Below are 6,751 nucleotides of genomic sequence, written 5' to 3' on the forward strand. Positions count from 1 at the left end.
CCTAGACCAACAACAAGAAATCATGCTCAAAGGCAATGAATAATCAAACTAAAGGCTGAAATTGATAAAATAGAAACAAAAAAATACAAAGAACCAATGGGTTCTTAGATAAATCAATAAGATTGACAAACTTTTATCCAAATTAAATGAAAAGTAGAGAATATCCAAATTAACAAAATTTGAAATGAAATGGAGGGCATAACAAAACACACTGAAGAAATCCAGAGAATAATAAGGATATACTTTAAAAACTTCTTGTCTTAGTCACTGTTCTATTGCTGTCAAGAAATACCACGGGCAAAGTAACTCTTATAAAATAAAATTTTTAAATGGGGCTTGGTTGCAGTTTCAGAGATTTAGTCCAATGTCATCACTTCAGGGAGCATGGCAGCATGCAGGCCCACATGGTGCTGGAGAAGTAACTGAGAATTCTAAATCCAGATCCACAGGGAGCAAAAGATCAAGACAGTGGGCCTAGCTTGAGTTTTTGAAACCTCAAGGTCTACCCCCAGTGCCTTCCAAAAGTCCATATCTACCCCAACAAGGCCACCCCTCCTAATCCTTTTCAAGTAATGCCACTCCTTAATGACTAAGCATTCAAATATATGAGTCTATGGGGGTCATACTATTTCAAACCACCATACCTGTACTCCATCAAATTAAGAAGAAATCTAAAATAAATGGTTAATTTTCTCCATACATACCACTTACCAAAGTTCAATCAAGTTCAGATAAGCAATTTAAACAGATCCATAACTCTAGTGAAGTAGAAGCAGTCATTGAAAGTCTCCCAACTAACAAAAGCCCAGGGCTAGACGTTTTAGTGCAAAATTTTACAGACTGTCAAGGAAGAGATAATGACAATAATCTTCAGATTATTTCACAAAATAGAAATAGAAGGGATATTGCTCGATTTGTTTTATGAGGCCACAGTTACCCTGATAAAAAGACAACAAAGACAGTTACAGAGACAATTTCCTTAAGACATAGACGCAAAAAAATATCAATAATGTACTCATAAACCAAATTTAGGAACACATCAAAAATATCTATCATGATCAAGCAGGCTTTATCTCAGAGATGCAGGAATGAATCAACATATGTAAATTTGTAAACATAATCCATGATATAAACAAACTGAAAAACAAATCCACATTTGTGGATCTTCTCATTAGAATCACAAAAATAACCTTTGATAAAAATCTGAAACCACTTCATGACAGAAGTATCGGAGATTAGGGATACAAGGGATATACCTTAGCATAATAAAGGCAGTTTTCAACAAGCCCAAAGCCAACATCAACTTAAGTAAGAAAACTCAAAGTAATTCCATTAAAATCAGGAACAAGACAAGACTGTTCACTCCCTCCATACCTTTTCAATGGTACTTGAAATCTTATCTAAAGCAATAAGACAATTGAAGGTGATCAAGGGAAAACAAATTGGAAAGGAAGAAGTCAAAATGTCTTTATTTGCTAGTATAAATAGGTGACCGGAAGTTCCACTGGGAAACTCTTACAGCTGATGAACACATTCAGCAAAGTACCTAGATACAAAATTAATTCCCTCAAATCAGTAGCCCTTCTATATACAAATGACAAATAGACTGAATGAAACCAGGGTTAAAGCCCTCTTCACAATAACCTCAAGTAGTTTCTGAGTGACTCCACCCAGCACCTGCTAAGGAAACAGATGCAGAGACCTCCAACCAAAAATTGGGTGGAGTGCAGGGAATCTCATGGCAGAGTAGGGTAAAGGATAAAATGACCTAGACGGGACAGGATCTCCACAAGACAACCAACAGAGCCAACTAACCAGGGCCCAGGGGGACCTATGGAGACTGAAGCATCTGGACCTAAGCCCCCTACACTGATGCAGCCAACGAGTAACTTGGTTCTCATGTATGTTCCCTAGTAAAGGGAAGGATGGATGACCCTGTCATGGACTCTGTTGCTTGCTTTTGGAGCATGTTGCCCTGGCAAGGTTACCTCACTAGGCCACAGGGGAAGAGGATGCGCTCAGTCATGATGTGACTTAATATGCTGGGGTGGGTGGGTAGGGGAGTTCCTGTTCTCTGAGGAGTAGGGGAGGAATGAGAGAGGGAAAACAGAGAGGGAGGGTGGGACCAGAGGAGAGGAGGGAGGGGCTATGACCAGGACGTAAAAGGAATAAATAAAATTTAAATTTAAAAAAGTAATAATATAAAATATCTTGGAGTAACTCAAATCAAGCAAGTGAAAGACTTCTGTGATAAAAACTTAGTTTTTACAGAAAGATTTTGAAGACAGTATCAGAAAATGGAAAGATCTATGTAGTCCCCACTTCCCTTAGTAGGGGACACATATGAGGCCTAAGCTATCCCTCCGAAATGGTTCAAAACATGTGCCCTAAGTATGCAGTGTCTTCAGTAATAGGAACTCACTCTCGGCTCCTGAAAAGTAACAAGGGCTACATGGATATTCTATATCATGTTGAAGTAACTTGGACTACCGTGACCAACCATTTAATAAATGGTTGCTTGTGCCTGGTACTGGAATTTTTGTTAGTCTATGGTTCTAGTAGGAAGCAATGTCAGCTCAAGTGGCTTAACTTTCAGAAAGATGTGTGTACTCATTATATTTACCTAAAATTACACACAATACATTTAAATATATGTACACACACATATACATATACTTATGTGTATTGTGCATAATTTTAGGTAAACATAAAATAATATAAGGTGTAATTACATCATAAAAATTACATTATTTTTCTTTACAGCTCAATAGTATTTCATTATGTATATGTACTACATTTTCATTAGCCATTCACCTGTTAAATGACATTTAGGTTGTTTCCATTACCTGACTACTGTGAATAGGGTGGTAATGAATATTGCCGAACAATATCTTTAGATTGGGATGTCACAACACTAACTTTTAAAAGAAATTTGATTTTTCTAAAATATACACAAAAAAGATTTTAAGTCATCATTCCTGAATTTACTTATTCTTTGCTAAAAAGATGATTGTAAACTGCTTATATTCTCCACTCTTCCCAATTTCTTATGCTTCTATTGTTTGCCTATTTATTCTGCTTGTTTGGATTTTTGGTGGAATTGTTTTGTTTTGGTTCACCAGCCTATCGTTTCCTATTGTAAATATCATTGCTGTCTACTAGGGATATATTCTATATGGGCCTGGTTAAACATGTGCCTCTTGTGCTTTCTCAGACAATTAGGAATAGAGATACCTCAAGATCCAGCAATACCACTCCTAGGCATATATTCAAAATATGTTCAAGTATACAACAAGGGCATTTTTTCATGTTCTTAGTGCCTTTATTCGTAATAGCCAGGATCTGGAACCAACCCAGATGTCCTTCAATTGAGAAATGAATACAGAAATTGTGGTATATTTAAACAATAAAATATCACTCAGCAATTAAAAACAAGGAAATCATAAAATTTAGAGGCAAATGGTGGAAACTAGAAAAGACAATCCTGAGTGAGGTATCCCAGAAGCAGAAAGACATACATAGTATATGCTCACTTATAAATGGATATTAGACATATAACATAGGATAAACATACTAAAATCTGTACACCTAAGGAAGCTAAGGAAGAAAGTGGACCCAGGGTAAGATGCTCAATCCTCATGCAGAAAGGCAAATGGGATAGACATCAGAAGAGGGAAAACAGGAAACAGAACAGGAGCCTACCACAGAGGACCTCTGAAAGATTCTACCCAGCAGTGTATTAAAGCAGATGTTGAGAATCATAGCTAAACTTTAGGCAGAGTGCAGGGAATCTATGAAAGAAGGGGTTGATAGAAAGACTGGAGAGGACTGGAGCTCCCCAGGAGAGTAACAGAATCCAAAAAATTCTGGGCCCAGGGGTCTTTGCTGTTACTGATACTCCAACAAAGAACCATTCAGGGATATAACCTAGAACTCCTGGACAATTGTTGCCCATGGCAGCTCAGTGTACAAGTGAATTTCCTAGGGAACAGGGACTGTCTCTGACATGAACTCAGTGGCTGGCTTTTTGCTCACCTTCCCTTGAGGGGTTAGGGGCAGCCTTACCAGGTTACCAAGGAAGACAATGGAGCCAGTCCTGATGAGACCTGATAGGCTAGGGTCAGATGGAAGGGGAGGAGGATATTCCCTATCAGTGGACTGGGGAAAGGGTATGGAAGAAGAAGAGGGAGGGAAGGCGGAATTGGGAGAAGATGAGTGAGGGGGCTACAGCCTGGCTACAAAGCGAATAAACTGTGATAAATAAAAATTTTTAAATAAGAGAGGTAAAAAAAGAAAACGAAAAAAAAATATCTCTTTTGATGCCTTGCTGGGTAAAGTCTTTCAATGTCCCTCTGTGGTAAGCTCCTGTCCTGTTTCCTGTTTTTTCCCTCTTCTGATGTCCATCCCCTTTGCCTTTCTGAGTGAGGATTGAGCATCTTACCCAGGGTCCTCCTCCTTTAGCTTCTTTAGGTGTACAGATTTTATTATGTTTATCCTATATTATTTGTCTAATATCCACTTATGAGTGAGTATATATCATGTGTGTCTTTCTGCTTCTGGGATAACTCACTCAGTAATCTTTTCTAGTTCCCACCATTTGCCTCCAAATTTCATGATTTCCTTCTTTTTAATTGCTGAGTAGTATTCCATTGTTTAAATGTACCACAATTTCTGTATCCATTCCTCAGTTGATGTACAATTGGGTTGTTTCCAGATTCTAGTCATAACAAATAAGGCTGCTAAGAACATGGTTGAGTAAATGTCCTTGTATACTTGAACATGTTTTGGATATATGCCTAGGAGTGCTATAGCTGGATCTTGAGAAAGCACTATTCCTAATTGCCAAATTTTGGGCAGAGTGCAGGAAATCTTATGAAAGAAGGGGGAGATAGGAAGACATTGAGGGGTCAGAAGCTCCACAAGGAGAGCAACAGATCAAAAAATTCTGGGTACAGTGGTCTTTTCTGAGACTGATGCTCCAACCAAGGACCATGCATGGAGATAACCTAGAACCCCTAGAACCTCTCCACAGACGTAGCCCATGGCTCTCAGTCTCCAAGTGGGTTCCCTAGTAATGGGAACAGGAACTGTCTCTGACATGAAATCAGTGTCTGGCTCTTTGATCATCTCCCCTTAATGGGAGAAGCAGCCTTACCAGATCACAGAGAAAAACAATGCAATCAGTCCTGATGAGACCTGATAGGCTAGGGTCAGAAGGAAGGAGAGGAGGACCTCCACTGTCAGTGGTCTTGGAGAGGGCATGGGAGCAGATGAGGGAGGGAGTGTGGGATTGGGAGGGGATGAAGGAGAGAGGGTGGGATTGGGAGGGGATGAGGGAGGGAGAGTGGGATTGGGAGGGGATGAGGGAGGGAGAGGGGGAGTGGGAGGGGATGAGGGAGGGAGGGTGGGAGTGGGAGGGGATGAGGGAGGGAGTGGGATTGGGAGGGGATGAAGGAGGGAGCTACAGTGAGGATACAAAGTGAATAAACTGTAATTTATAAAAATATAAATACAATTTTAAAAGTGAAAAAAAAAAACAGAAAAGATCCATGTGCCTTGTGAAAGTGAATGAAGTAAAACTTCTCCCTGATGTACATAGTTTAGTGACTCAAATATTAAAGATATTTGGTGTTTATAATTTATTTTATTGCATGTGGGAATCATTTGTAACAAGTTCAACTGAACTCAGCAAACATTGTTTAACCTACCATGCTCATTCTATCAACTTAGTTTTCAGATATAAGAAGGCATGTCTTTAAAGTGTTCAGTAACAAAAACAAATTGAAGAGAAGAAGAAAACGTGGGGAAAAGGAGCTCTTCTGGGTTCAGGTTAAGCAGCAAGAAAAGGAGTTTGCATTGAAAATGCCGGTGCATCATCTCATCATCAAACTAATCATCAATGAAAGGCAGTAGGAAACTTCAAAGAGAACAGCACACCAGTTCTCTCCAATTAAAGTAATCTACTCAAATTGACCCAAACCAGATATTTCCTTTAATTTAAACAATTGTAATGCCTATTCACTTTAGTTTTCTAGCCATATAATGAAATCAGAGTTACTGCCACTAATAAGACTGACATTACTAAGCCAGCTCCAAAGCACCATTTTGATGATGTAGAAACAATCTCATAGAGTAATTCTCCAGATGTTTCAAGAAAGACCATCACCTCACTTGTTACCGAAGAACACTGAGATATTTTGACTTAACTTTTATCCAATAAGAACTATTTTTGATTTAAAAAAAAACATTGTATTTAGTATCAAGACTCCTCACATTTAACATTGTATTTAGTATTAAGACTCTTTGCATTGCTTTAGTGACAACTTACAAGCCAATAGCTCTGAATACCAACCATGATTCCCTCCACAACCCCCTGAATCCAGTTTGTTTTTCTTCACAGGAATATATAACAGGCACATGAAGTGGTATCTTTTGTTCTAATGTCAAATATAGATGCACTGTTACTCCGTCTTATCTGGAAAAGTATTTAGATTATTAGAAATGTAGATAAATAGTGTTTATATCATGTTTGTAGCAAACACTAAAATTGTGAAGATATCTATTTGCTTACAAGTGATAAATTATGAGACCCAAGTAATAGCAGGTTTGAAATAATCAGTGTTTTACTCAGGCTTGCATTTGTCTTTCTTTTCTGTATTGCCTTTTTCTTTTGAGAGTAATTTGGGAACAAATTCCATTTGGAAAAATTAACCTCTCTAAGCAAAATTGAAACTTTAAAACTAGCTGTTTC

The sequence above is a fragment of the Psammomys obesus genome, unplaced genomic scaffold, assembly GCF_907164565.1.
Source record: "Psammomys obesus unplaced genomic scaffold, mPsaObe1.curated_primary_1811, whole genome shotgun sequence".
NCBI lineage: Eukaryota > Metazoa > Chordata > Mammalia > Rodentia > Muridae > Psammomys > Psammomys obesus.